The 14,948-nt window shown below is 44.1% G+C and overlaps 1 protein-coding gene across 4 annotated transcripts in view; it reads left to right on the top strand.

Moving 5' to 3' along the window:
- Positions 1–14,948, top strand: part of LRRC3B (leucine rich repeat containing 3B) — a 95,857-nt gene that overhangs the window by 23,068 nt on the left and 57,841 nt on the right. For 2 of the 4 annotated variants that reach the window (XM_060149099.1, XM_060149100.1), the window contains exon 2: positions 3,540–3,790. The exons of the other annotated variants lie outside the window; for them this stretch is intronic. The gene's annotated coding sequence lies outside the window, so the exon portion shown is untranslated. The remainder of the gene's footprint in view (positions 1–3,539; positions 3,791–14,948) is intronic. 4 annotated transcript variants of the gene reach the window in all.

Below are 14,948 nucleotides of genomic sequence, written 5' to 3'. Positions count from 1 at the left end.
TTAAGTAGTTCAAGCCAGAATATACATACATTCACATATACCCACATGCACACATAATGCTCATATACACACAGATACATACACACAAAAACACACTTACGCACATACATAGACATAGACATGTAGACATGCATGCCCAAATACACACAGATAAAAACACACAAAGACACACTTATGCACATACATGGACATAGACATACCTGCCCATATACATAGACACACATGCCTACCTTCACACATACACACTCACATATGTGCAAGGAGAGGGAAAGCAAGTGTGACAGAAAATTAACAGTTGGTTCATCCAAAGTGCCCATTGTGCAATTCTTGTACCCTCTTCATAGATTCAGACTTAAATTTTTTTCAAAATAAAAAGTTGCAGAAACTATTAGACTTTGTGAAGTAGAGAAATCTCAGCGATAATCTAAGACGTTCATCAAGTAGATCAAGACGTAAGTGTTGAGAATGTGGATAGCAGTTTCTCGAGCTTACTACTGTTAGCAAACCAAACTTGGGTCCACTCACCCGCACACAGTAAATCCAGCCTACTGACACCAGGTTGTGGTGAAGAAAGTACAGCATTTATTGCAGGCACCAAGCAAGGAGAACAGGCAGCTCTTGTTCAAAAGACCTGAGCTCCCCAGTGGCTTTCACGGAAGGGATTTTAAAGGCATTGGGAGGGAGGGGGCTGTAGGCGCGTGATTAGCTTGTGCCCAGTTCTCAGACTGGTTGGCATCAAGGTGAAGTTTCAAGAATCACTGACCTTCTGGTTTCAACCAGTCTGGGGTCTCTGTTCTTGCAGTCAGCAGTTTTCATCTGGTGGATTCTGCTTCCTGTACAAACAACTTAGGAAGGCGTGTCAGGCCTTTATCTATAGCTTTCAGGGAACTGGGAGTTCGGTGACTCTGCTCTGTGGCGGATTTATAGTCTAAAGTGTTACCAGTTCCCCAGCCCAACAGCTATTCTTTGTTTCTCCATCTTCACGTTTCCCATCATTAACTCTCGATTCAGCCTTTTACTTCAAAAGACAGGGAAACGGGCTTGTGCACGGTTTCACTAAGGCACGTGCTTCCATAGTGCATAGACATACAGCTGCTCCACAGCTAAGATTCCCTCCTCCAAGTAACCATTAGACATAGTCTGTCTCTGACCACCAGAGCCAAGGTGGTTCACGGTGACTGCCTGGATTCTAGTTTGCACAGGCTTTACTATGACCGCTGATCAAACACCACTGTTACGTACAGAATAGCCTCTGGTATAATAAGAATTTTGTGAATTCAGAAGTCCTTCGCTAGATACTCATCAAGGACTTCCACGCACCAGGCATTGTTCCTCGGGGCTCACGGAAGACCTTTGAGATCCTGCTTCTCATGGAAATTGCGCTCTGGGTGGGAGGGATAGAAGTAGCTAAGCAAGGAATGAGATGGACTGGGTGATTTCAAAAATTGCTAAGTCTTATAAAGAAAAAGAAAATCATGAGGGTAACAGGACAGAGAGTGATGAGGCAGGTGCGACAGGATAGTCATGATGTGAAGGCTTCTCCGAGGAGGTGACCCATCATCAAGCTCACGAGGAAGAATGTTTTACTTTACATGTCTCTGTTACTGACTCCTCATTCCGCCAGCCTTCAAGTTTGCCCTTGATGTCAAAGTCAAGGATCTTCTGAAACCTGAGTGCCTGCCGGGCTGCCATGGGGTCTGTGCGTCTGGTTTATCCACGCCAAGTGACTGCAGGGTGTGCTCGTTTCCTCGTTCTCTTGTTTGATGAAGGCGCATGTTCTCCGTGCACTTTTCATCTTTATGATGGACTTTTAAGAAAGTTAAATCTAAAAACCACAGAAAGCCCATCGTTTGCTCACACTGACACATGGTGATGAAAGTGAGTTATTGTCTCCGAATAATGCTGCAGGAAGTCTTCCAACCAGCAGTTTTCAGGAACGACGCAGTGGCACCCCTCTGAATTACTATCTGCTTTTGCTAATTCACTATGACAGGTTTCTAAAGCAATTCAAGTTCATGTAAAAGCGGTGACAGAGAGATTATTCAAACTTGCGTAAAGGAGGGTGGAGGAAAGAACTCTATGACATTCTCCTTGTAGCACCAAGCAAGATCCATTGAGATTCATTTCCTGGAAGCATTAAATATGTTTTATTTTTTCCTTTTCAGCCACCTTTTCAGTTTCATCTGATAATTATATTCTATCTGCAGTGCTTGAATTTATCCCAGAGCATAGAATCAGTCAGCTGATTCTCTAGCCCGGAGGCCGCCAAGGACAGGAAGTGAAGACAGTATTCCTAAGCATTAGAGAAATTCCAATTTTTAAAATTCAGGCCAAAATTATGTCCCTCATATAAAAGCACTCAGGAGATAGTCTGGCAGGTAGAAAAGATCCTACGTAGGATTCAAGATATCTGTGTTCCTTTATTTCCCGTTTCCACCTAGGTGAACCAGAGCTGGCCTTCCGGATGGCAGGGTGGGGGCCATAGCGCAACACATAAAGGATCTAGAGTCCGAGAGCCTCGTCCGAGGTCCAGCCCCTCCACTTACAATTGTGAACTTGGATCGAGGCCTGGCCCAGAGTAAACACTCTGTAGACATGAACCTGCTTTCCTCCTTCCCCCCCGTCTTGTTTCTTTTGTTTTTGTTTTTGTTTTTTTGCGGTACGCGGGCCTCTCACTGCCGTGGCCTCTCCCGTTGCGGAGCACAGGCTCCGGACGCGCAGGCTCAGCGGCCGTGGCTCACGGGCCCAGCCGCTCCGCGGCATGTGGGATCCTCCCGGACCGGGGCACGAACCCGCGTCCCCTGCATCGGCAGGCGGACTCTCAACCGCTGCGCCACCAGGGAAGCCCCCGTCTTGTTTCTTTATGCCTGGTGGCTCACACTCCCACCCACCTTTCACCATCCACCCGCTCAGCCCCGGCCAGTCTGCTGGCCTTCGTTCTGTTTGTCGGAGACGCTGAGCATGTTCCTGCTCCAAACCTGCTGAGTTTGCACTTGATGCTGCTCCCTGGGTCCCCCCTTCAGCTCACCCGTGGCTGCTTCTCATGCTTAGCTCTCAGCTCAGACGTCACCACTCAGAGCAGCTCCCATCCTCGATCACACCAACACATTACCCTGATGGGTTTTCCTTATGGCTTCTCTCCCTCTCCTGAGTTATCTTGATGCTTCCTTTGCTGGTTTTGATGATCTTTCCACCCTGAGCTCTGTGGGAGCAGTGGCCTTGACTACCGTGGGTGCACCAGCCCCCGGCATATACTAGTTGCTCACTAAATATTAGTTGCATGGGAGTTACGGGGGACTCCTTGCGAGGTGGAGGGGCCTCGTGGAGCCGGTCTGAAGGTCAGATGGTACGAGGTTTCTGAGAGGACTTTAGAAGTTATAAAACTCTATGCAAATAACACATCGTTCAGTCTTCCCTCCCATGGAAGCACCCCTTTCCCATTGCCCCAAACTAAGGCATACTCTTCATATTCTTGCAGCATGTTCTGTAAAGACCTGGCATTTCTGACACATGCCTTAACTCCTGATACATCTCATTAGCAGGAGTTTCAAATGAAACTCGGAGGAATTTGAAGCAAGAGGAAAAATCCTTCGGCTTGGAAATTGGTCATCAGCAAACCGTTCCCAGGTGCAGCTTCGGTGCCGGAGAGCACGCAGAGCCTGCAGCATTGCAGTGATGCCCAGCATTCAAACTCCACACAGCTGCCCTGTGCCAAGTTTGGCTTCAAGATCACGGCATCCTGTGCCTGGTTTGGGGAGGAGGAGACAAATGCACAGAGTTCAGCTCAGAGGTGAGCACAGCCCTTGTTCCTCACGTTCCTTCAAGACAGCAGTTCTGTGATCCAGGAGGGCAGCACTGATCATGAGCCTCTAAGCACATCCTGCCTGGGTGCAATGTAAGGACTTTTTTTCCCACATCTACCTACCTTTGTGGAAAATTTTCAACCTTTACCATTTATAACCTTTTCAGGCTTCAATCAAGATGTAGTATTTAGATTCCATATATATGTGTTAGCATACGGTATTTGTTTTTCTCTTTCTGACTTACTTCACTCTGTATGACAGACTCTAGGTCCATCCACCTCGAGACGAAGTGAGAGAGTGGCATGGACATATATACGCTACCAAATGTAAAATAGATAGCTAGTGCAAAGCAGCCTCATAACACAGGGAGATCCGCTCAGTGCTTTGTGACCACCTGGAGGGGTGGGATAGGGAGGGTGGGAGGGAGACGCAAGAGGGAAGGGATATGGGGATATATGTATACGTATAGCTGATTCACTTTGTTATACAGCAGAAGCTAACGCACCATTGTAAAGCAATTATACTCCAATAAAGATGTTTAAAAAAAAAAGATGCAGTATTTTGGCTTTGAAAGAGCTTCATTTAAATTGTGGAACGAAAAGAAGGGGGTTTCCGAAATATCAATCCATGATTCATGTTTAGAAAGATGTGTTTTTCTGGAAATGTGACGATCATCCTGAGAGAGACTGGGTCAGGCAGTGAACAGCGCTGATTTTGGATGGCCAGAGCCCTCTTGGCCACCTCGTTGTAGATACAGTATGCAAGGGTCCTGTGCCTTTTCCTCTCTCCACTCCCTCTCAGGTTTTCCAGGAAATGAAAAGGGATTCAAGTTTCGGTGGAAATTGGAATCTCTAGTTTAAGAAAATGAAAACAGACCTTGAATTTGGGAAAAAAATGACTTTATCTGTGGCTCTCAAGATGGATAGTCTCCCTCTTTATTGAAGTGTAAGGATTTTGGTTAACTGGGTCAGAAAAGGAAATTGCACATCCACTCTGTTCCTCTCCCCTCCCCAGAGGACCAGATACTGTCCACCTCCTGGGACATGCAGTTTCTTTGTCAAACTCCTCACATAAATGTCCATATCTACTGAAAAAAAAAAAGTATATAGCACAAGGATGTTGAGGCTTGATGCAAAAATATTTTAATTATTCTTTTTAATTTTTAATTAGAATGAACAATGCAACGTGAAATTTCTTTTTTAAGCAAAAATTTCCTTAGCTGTATTGAGATATAACTGACATATAACATTGTGTAAGTTTAAGGTGTACATTATAATGATTCAATATATGTACACATTGTGAAATGATTACCACAGCAAGTTTCTTTAACACAGTCATCACTTCATATATTTATAAAAATTTGTTTGAGAACTTTTAAGATCTACTGTCTTAGCAACTTTTAAGTATACAATACGGTATTGTTAACTATAGTCACCAGCCGCACGTTACATCCCCAGAATGTTTTCATCTTATAACTGGAAGTTTGTACCCTTTGAACACTTTCATCGATTTTCCCTATACAATGAGTAAACTTGAAGAATGGACAATATCTCTTCTTAGAATTGAACTTCATTTTAACAATATCTCGAGCCTAACTTATCTGTAATAAATAACTGAGCATAGGAGAAGTGACTAAATTTTTTTATCAGTATCTAGAAATAAATACTTGAACCTTTAAATTTGCTTGACAAGAACCACGCTTTCATCTCCTCGTAAGTAGAGGCTAAGACTATTACAGTTTATAGATTTTGTCTTACAAACATTATACCATTAGACAGGTAGACTGCTAGTGTTAATGAGAAGCTAAGAGTATCCAGGGGCGTTGAAGATCATGGCCACGGCAACACCGAATTTCTAACATGGACTATGCCTTAAAATCAGCAAATTATCTGTAATAAAGATAAATATAGTTTATAAACTCTTAAATTTACATTCCTCCCTTAAGTCAACTCATAAATAAGAATGGGGTACTTTTCTCTTCTGGAGAACTTAAGGATTCTTATACGGAGTTTTAAAGAGGAGAGTTGAATTAATTAGCACAGAAGCCATCACAAATTAAAACAGCTCTGAAATACGGCTCATTCAGAGGATTAAAACACACCTCTTTTTTCAATTGAAGTTACGTATGTTTTCAAGGAAAGAATTAGAAACAGAAGGTAGATCCTTAATTCCTAAGGGACTAAGGGTTTCACATCATCTGACTCTAGGCCAGGTTGTCTTGGGTGAGGCCAACCACCAGACAGAATGTTCCTGAACACTATGTAAGTGATCCTTTTGCTTGTTTGCTTGTTTTGGAGGATGGAAAGCTTTTTACTGGCTTTTGTGGAGAAACTAACATTTGAGCTCTAACGCTCAAAGAAAATTCTTTGTTCCTCAGACTTCTCTGTATTGCTTCTCCGGGAGCCTTTAGGTCAGAACATTTCATCTTTGATTCAGAATACTGCATCAACGAATGGAAAGGAACTTTCCTAGATGCCAGTTGTGGGACTATTTTCCCCATACCCTTATCTTCATGGTCTCCAAATTAAAAATAAATTCAGACTCTGAGTTTGAATCTGTGGTGTTTGATCCCTTGTCTAATGTCATATATTTCCATTCTATTTGAAGGAGGATTTCCTCAGTTTGGGCCTTTATCAATTTTTGCCTTTATGTATGCAAATTTGCTCCTTCTTTACCCCCTTCCTCAGCTCAGTTCTTACTTTATATTTTCACCAGATTCGTTTTTTTTTTTTTAAATACCACTTTGAGTGGGTTACCTCTTTGCTTAAAGCATTTAATGACTCTCAGTCGTCTATAACGTCAGATTCCTAAACCCGGCATGCGAGGCCCCCGTGGCCCTATTTTACCCTCCTGATCTATTTCATGGTGCATCTCACGTTGGACCGTCATCCAAACTGTCATTTGACTGTGTAACACACTCTGCATCTTCTCTCTCCTCTTCCTCTTTACTTATCCAAAGCCATTGCATCCTTTTGAGACCTGGGTCAAACACTAATGCAGAAGTTTTCCTTCCCCACCCCTGATTAAAGTAATCCCTCCTTTTAAATAAACTTCTATCTCTTGAATTTATTTGCTCTATGTTTTTCGCCTTTCATAAGCTGTGTCCGAGACTATATATGTCTTAGGGTCCCAGACCACGTCTCATAACTTTGTGTACCCCCATTCACTGCCTATCTCACCAACTTACACATTATAAGTATTCAGTAATATCTGTTATTTGCTCTCAAAAGGGAGGTAGTGCTCTTTCTAATAAACAGGAAGGCTGGGTGGCTTCCGTTTTGAAGGAGTCCCATGAGCTTTTCTGTTGAGCTTCAACAACCATGTCAGATCACTTTACTTGCAGGATGCGGGCTGCTGTATTCCAGGTTCTGAAAGGTCCATCAAGGAAAGTGTGAAACGTATTTGGAAGAAGGGATCCTGCTAGATCTGGAAATGAGGAGAGAGGGGTCACCCATCTCAGCCCATCGGTGGCATCTCTAGGGGGGCAGTGGGAGTGGCAATCCTGGGGGCAGGTAATAATAGCAGGCACATAGAGAATTTAAAACTAATGTGAAATGGACTCAGTTGTTTTGTTTCTTATCATCACCAAACACTAGCGTATCTGAATAATGTCAGTGATAAAATACTCTTTCTTCCCCAAAATATGTGTTGTTGTGGTTACTGTTAAATTTTAATAATATACGTAAGCTCCAAATTAGCACATTGTTACTATTTAATAAAAGCTGTAGTCTACGCGGAAGTTAATTCCGGGGGAGAAGTCCCGGCTACGCAGACCGCTCTCCCAATCATCCCGTGTGTCCCAGGACACACCCGTTCTGGGACCTTTCTCCTGCTTCAGGCACAGCTCAGGTCTCCAGAACCTTTGATATTCTTGCATTTAAATAGTAGCTTTGGAATAAGCCACAAGAACACAATGATTATAAAAGTGAATAAACCTTGAGTTACATGCATTCTGTCATTCTCTGAGGCCACAATTCTGTCATTCTCTGAGGTTTTTATTTGTGTTTATCATTTGGATACTTCACGTGTGTGATTTCGTTTGGTGAGGGCGCATTTCATGACTATCACTGAAAATCACTTTTTCAGATAGAGGAGGGGTATGTTAAAAACGAATTACCCTGAGAGTACTATAGAGTAAGAATTTCTGTGTATCAGTTGTGCTCCTTTTACTGAGAACGGTTTCCAAAGAGGTCTCCAGAGAAGGCTCTACACAAATGTCAGAGAGGCTTTTTCTATCCAGCATCTGCAAGATGTGCTCACTCCTCTACCCTCTCCTGCCCGATCTCTAGGATTCTTATCCCCGTGAGTTTTTCTCCATAGCACTTATCACCTCCTGATATATTATACATGAGTGTGTGTGTTCACTTGTTAGTATTGTCGGCTCTGCTAGTCTCAGGTTCCATAGGGTCAGGAAATTTGTTTTATCGATGCAGTATCCCAGGCGCCTGTCAGATGGTCTGGCGTGTGGTCGATGCTCAATCCATATTTGCTGAGTGAATGAATAAATGAACGAATGAGAGAAGTGTCAGAATAAATCCCACAGAGGCCTTTCGTTTATTTTCTTCTCTCCGGAGCCCATCTGAAGTGGGGAGGATGGACAGACCTTCAGACGGGTTCCAGAAGTACCTTTTGCCCATCTTAAAGAACGTGGTTTTCTTGAGGTAAGTGGAAAATTGCCTCAGCTTCCCTCCACATCCGTTTAACCCGTAAACCTAACTCGGAACGTGGCGGTATAATAAAAATGACCATATATTGACAATGTACTATAATTAGGCCCTTTAAAATGTCTTATCTCAATGCATTCTCAAAAAGCCATTGTACAGATGAGACAATGACGCCACCAGTGTGGTCATCTGGGCCTGCCCCGTCCCCACGTCCCCAGGACCAGGGACCGGGAAGGAAGAGCAGCTGGGGCCCGCGAGGCAGAGCCCGGCCCTTCGCGGGATCCTCTCCATCTCTCACAGCCTCTGCTGCTCTGGCGCCGGCTCCCGCCAGCATATGCTACCGCGAAGTGTTAGGTGTCCGCGCATCACCGCACAGCTGGGAAGTGGGGCGGAAGAGAGAAGCAAAAGGAAGAGCACAGCAGAGCCGGGGAGCGTAGTGCAAGGCTTCAGAGAGGTGGGAGAGCGGTGTCAGCTCCAATCCTGCAAGAGTACAGAAGACGGTCCTCTGGGGAAGGATGTGTAATGAAGCCTCGATCCCAGAGCGTCATTGTGCGCAAGGAAGACGGGCCGTTTCGAGCCTCCGCGTACTCAGCGAAGTCTGCCTCTGCAGAAGTTCTCGTTATCTTCTGTCTCACTCTCTGAATTCCTCACCCTAGAGCCCTGCTTTTTTTTTTTTTTAACACTCTATAAATGTTTTAGAGATAAGTCACTTTTTTCAAAAGTGCATGCTTTTTTTAATTCCAAAGTTGAAAATTCTACTAACACAGTGATAGCAACACTAGGGAAAGTAAGCAAAGCATCTACACACAGCACTACAAAAGATTTTCCATTTCTTCTGGACCTTTTCCTTTCCAGTCGTTGTACATATGCACTCCCGCTTTTATTATGGCATATGCTTCTATCTTTAATGTGCTAGGATCTGTTTCCAGACGGAATTGTTTCCACGGCTACCAGTACAAGCAGGGCGTCACCGGGGCCAAGGATGAACTGAAGGGGTGAGAGCACCCCTGGTAGATTCACACTTGAGGAGAGGTCTCCCCCAAACCAGAGGCTGAGCTTGTGAGATTAAAGAATGAAGGAGGTGTCGGAGAAGATTCTAAGGAAGAGAGAACAAAAGGGCCTAAAAGACTGAATACAAAACATGGAACGTAGGTGGGGACAGAGAAGAATGAGGGGAGGAGAAGATATTAGTGGGAATTAATGAAAGGAAAATGACTTGCATCTCCCTGACATTTAGCTCGGCTGACTTGTACTAGCCACAGTCTCTATCTGGACAGCTTCTCCGTGAAATCCAGAAGGTCTGGCATTTTTCTACAGGCAGAGTAATGAAAATGGCAAAGAATGATTTAAAATATTCTCCAAGATGTGTACTTGGATATACACGTGAGTTCAGATGTTGCAGACCTTGGTCTGTCATTAATAATGTTTTAGGAGAAACAGACATGCCATTTCTCACTGATTTCAGAACCTGGGAGGCTGAGAGAGATGGAGTATAAAGCGAAACCTGTAAACTGTCAGAAGAACTCACAGAAAAAAAGCTGACAGTGTCTTTTAAACAGCAGTAAGATAACCCGAAGTCTGGCAGAGATTGTGAGAGCTCTCGATCATGTTGGGTATTTTAGGCTCTTAAATCATTTCTCTGGTTACAACTCGCGGCCCGGTGTTAGACTTTTCCGTGACTTATAATGGCCCCCATTTAAACTCATTCTGAACTGTCGCTTCCGGAGAACGGACTGTCCCCACCTGTATGCCCTGAGGGAGTCAGGCACAGCCACACTGAGAGACGCCGTATTGAAAACAATGCTTTCTCTAATCGATAGCATTTAGTTTATAGAGGTGAATTATATCATGTGGAAATCGGAGAGAAAACATTTCAGGGTCCATACTTGGTGGCCCCAGATGGCTATTGGTTTTTGCAACCTAAATTAACAACCTAAAATAGCCTGCATGATACTTTTCCTAGATATGGAAGCAGTCCAGTGCTTGGCTGAATTGTGCTGCCTTCCTGTTCCTGGTGGGCTGTTTTTAATAACGTGTGCAATAATGTAATAGAGTCATGATTGAAAAGCCATCAGAGATTTGGGTGTCCTGGAGCCAGACCAGGGAGGACTTAGCAAGCCCAGGCCCAGATGGGTTCAGGACACTGGAATGAATGCTCAAGCCTTTCTCGGCCATTCCATCCATTACAAGGTGAGCAAATATGAGACTGACCATCCGGTTGCAGGGGGCCTGGAGAAGATCACAAGTGTCTATAGCAATGGTTCTCAGACTTTGCTGCAGGCCGGAGTCTCCTGCAGAGGTTCTACAGTCCTCCAAGGCCTGAGCTCTACTCTAGAAACCAGGATTTCTAAGGCTGGCGCTAAGGCGTCAGTAGTTTAAAATATCTCCCAGGTGGTTCTGATACATGGCTATAAAAAAAGTAAGGTACAATAATGCTCATGAGAAATGCAGGTAGCTCAAGGAGTATTTCAAAGAGAAATAGCGAAGACTTCTTTGGCAGGGAGTAAGGAGGGGATGCTAGGTGGAAGGTACAACCTGGGCAAAAACAGGAATAAGAAAGCAGGTAGTGGGCCGGTGTGAAGTTCCTGTTGGCCAGAGCATGGAAGCGTAAAGGAAGAGCAGGGGAGAATGTCGGGGAGCCTCAGAATATGCTGGAAAGGGGGTTGGATGCGAGGCTGATACCATCTTAGTGGAAAACTGGTATCACTATTCATACGTAGAAGTTTAACCTTAGGGACCAGTACCATAAAAATAAAGTTGTTTCATGTTGGATACCATCACCTGCCAATGATTCTGTCTTTAGCACCTTTAACTCTTTGCAAGAGGAGATTTGCAAGCGGTGTTAAAGATGGAGTAGCCCTGAGTGGGGTGGTGGCAGTGAGGATGGAGGGGCGGGGCTGGGAGTGAGACAGCTCAGGGACAGACACAGCCGGGCTTTGGCCAATGACCCTTGTTGACTCTGCCCGGGGTGATGGGCATTTCGTCAGTGTTGCCCCGGAGAATGCAGAGCCTGCCGTGTGTCAGCTTGAATGCTGAGATACCTACAAGGGGTTGGCTGAGAAACATGGTAAAAATCACAACAGCAAATCTCTGAAAGTGCTTTCAGATCTAATCATCCCCTTTTATTCTGCCTGCAGAAAAGGCAGCTCGCAATGGTTTGATAATCCCAGGAAGAATGTACTTGTTCTCACTGTGAATGAACTGAGCTGGTAACATGTAATTTAACTCGACATACTTGGATTTAGAGAGTGTCATTTTTAAAATGCAATATTGAGTAACGTAAGAATTTGAAATGTCATGGAATTTGAAAACCGTGTACTGCATGGCTCTTGTTTTTTATGGGCAAATTTTATTTTGGTGATGGTTGGATTAGGTTTGAAACAATGGGAAAATTGTTGTGTCCATATGTGCGTGAGAGATGGTCACGAAGCACTAGGGTAAATGGGAATTTTCCAAAGTAAAGTTTTGAAATGACTAGCCAAAGAAAGTAATGAAAGAAATAAGCCTGCAGTCATAGAACAAATATTATGACCCTATCTTTAAAGTCAGTGGCCAAGAGATACGGAGATGTAATTCTCTCTAACCCTCTGGCGTTCTCTTAAGGACTCTGAGAGGTGTAATCATGTCTGTATTTGGGTCACATGCTGCTTTGATTACGTAGACTATTAGTAAAACCCAATCCACAGCCCCCTACGATGACGTGACTAAGCCATTTTGCTGATCGTAGATCTTACTTTGCACGGTGACCTAGAATTATTAGTGGAAGCCGGTAGTACTGGAGACAAATACGCTTCTGCTCATTTCACTAACTCATCTGTCCCCGTGGCATCAACAGCGCTTACCTTTACCTTTTTAATTGTCTTCACTGTCTTTGGTAGCTGCGTCCTCTTTAGAATAACAAATGAAGAGCTGCAGTCTCTACTCCTCCACTATTAGCCACCCACATTACCCTCAGCTACAATTCTACTGGTGTTGTGGTGACAGAAAAGCTCAGCAGTGCACAAGTTGAAGATGAATAATGCCTCCTGGTGACCAAATATCCTTTATGTACCAGGGTCTGTGCCGAGCATGTCACTCAAGTCATGACATAGCTTAAAATTCACCGTAACATTATTGCTGTTTAGTATCGCTATGTTACAGATGAGGAAACCAAGACTCAGAGAGGCTATGGGAGCAGCCAGGATTTGCGTAGCTAATAAATGATAGAGCAGGACTTCAAACCGAGGTGTGTTCACAAAGCCTGGTCTCTTCTGCTTCTCTGCACCGCCTCCAAATGGCTCTGCCTGCTTTGCTCGGATCCCCGAATGCCCTGAAGCGTCACAGCAGGGATGGATTTGATAGTCTCTGAAGTAGAGCAGAAGGCACAGAGCTGCTGCCCCACTGAGCTGGCATTCACTACAGCTTGGGTATCCCAGCCAAGAAAATCCATAACTGATCCACCAAAACGTGTCATGACTCAACACAGTGAAAGTTTATTTCTTAATCACGTGGTTGTCCAGTTTGAGGGCAATTTGAGGCTGGTGGTGAGGTGGGAAGGGGACTTTGCTCCACGCATGCAGGGACCGAGAGGGACTGTGGCACTGTTATCATCAATACGTAGCTTCCAAGTTTGTCACTGTTGTCTCCATTGCACTCAGCCAGGAGCAGAGCAGGCTTAGAGGTGTGTACCTGGGAGACTTTGACGGACCAAGCCTTGGAAGAGGCATACATGCCTTGCACTCCCATTTCATTGGCTAGAATTCAGTTGCGTGGCTACCGCTAATTGCAAAGAAGACTGTGAAATGTAATCAAGCCAGGTATGCAAGAAGAAGAGGAAATAGATTTTAGAGAGTGTTCATACCAGGGAAAAAGAAGAAAGCTCCCCTGTCAGGAATCCAAAGATTGAGGTTTCAGTCCTGATGGCCCATTGTAGAGCCACTCGATAAGTTTTTCATCTGAAAATCAGAATCACCGTCCCCTGCTGCTTTCTACTCCATAGGATAATTTAAGATCGAAATTAGCATTAAATAAAATATATGGGCATGCTTTATAAGCAACTTAAGACTTAGCATGGGAGAGCAGACAAAGTTCTAGACTGGGACATGGAATCCAAGTTGATATTCCTTTTTCCACTACTCCGTGGCCGTGTAAGCATGACTCACTCATTTGAGGACTCTGAGCTGGGAAGCCTTTTCTGTAAAGTTAGAAGGAAAAGCACTTACCTTACCTTCTTTATAGGGATCCAGAGCACATACAAATCAGCAGCCTGTGCAAAAGTGTTTGAAACTCATTACATGTCAAATTTTTGTTTTTGATATCACTGGGGACAGTTTTACTTGGAGAGGGCTTTCTGAACCCAAACTCCCTGCTTTATCCTCTCCTCCTGACTGAATGAAGCAGGACATTTATGCACAAAATAATATTTTTTTCAAAAAATCGAAATAGATGTCTCAGCACACACCATGAGTGACCATAAACTTCTGAGGGAACTGCCTGAATCACCTCCATGTTTGAAATTCCCATCATGCCAGGTGTGTATAGTCCCTGCCCAATTGATACTCACTGAATTACATCCAAGTTTCTTTCTTTTTTTCTTTTTATAAACAAGTCAAATGTAAATAGTGTGTCTTTTTTGTTTTTTTTTTTGTATATTGGAGTACAGTTGATTAACAATGTTGTGTTAGTTTCAGGTGTACAGCAAAGAGATTCAGTTTTACATATACATGTATCTAGTCTTTTTCAGATTCTCTTCCCATTTAGGTGATTACAGAATATTGAGTAGAGTTCCCTGTGCTCTACAGTAGATCCTTGCTGGTTATCTATTTTGAATATAGTAGTGGGAATCTAAATTTAAAAAATTAAAAAATGATACAAATGAACTTATTTATAAAACAGAAACAGACTCACAGACTTAGAAAACAAACTTACGGTTACCAAAGGGGAAAGGTGGTGGGTAGCGGGATAAATTGGGAGTTTGGGACTGATACATTCAAGTTTCTTATTTATTTATTTATCTATTTATTTTTGGCTGCGTTGGGTCTTCATTGCTGTGTGCGGACTTCAGTTGCAGCGAGCGGAGGCTACTCTTCGTTGCGGTGCACAGTCTTCTCACTGTGGTGGCTTCTCTTGTTGTGGAACATGGGCTCTAGGTGCGTGGGCTTCAGTAGTTGTGGCATGTGGGCTCAGAAGTTGTGGCTCGTGGGCTGTAGAGCGCAGGCTCAGTAGTTGTGGCGCACGGGATTAGTTGCTCTGCGGCATGTGGGATCTTCCCGGACCAGGGCTCGAACCCGTGTCCCCTGCATTGGCAGGTGGATTCTTAACCACTGTGCCACCAGGGAAGCCCCTGAAGTTTCAAATAGACTATCTGGCCAAAGACAAAGCGACCAAGGGGCCAGCACAGTAATAGTTAGTGACACTGGCAGTAATGTGAAGCTCTCCCCGCTGCCATTCAGTCTTTGAAGGGAGGGTTTATCCTGACTGATCACATTCCAACTTTCTTATT

Source organism: Lagenorhynchus albirostris, chromosome 5 (assembly GCF_949774975.1).
Source record: "Lagenorhynchus albirostris chromosome 5, mLagAlb1.1, whole genome shotgun sequence".
Taxonomy (NCBI): Eukaryota; Metazoa; Chordata; class Mammalia; order Artiodactyla; family Delphinidae; genus Lagenorhynchus; species Lagenorhynchus albirostris.
Note: the sequence above shows the minus strand (reverse complement) of the source record. Positions and strands in the feature narration are given on the sequence as shown.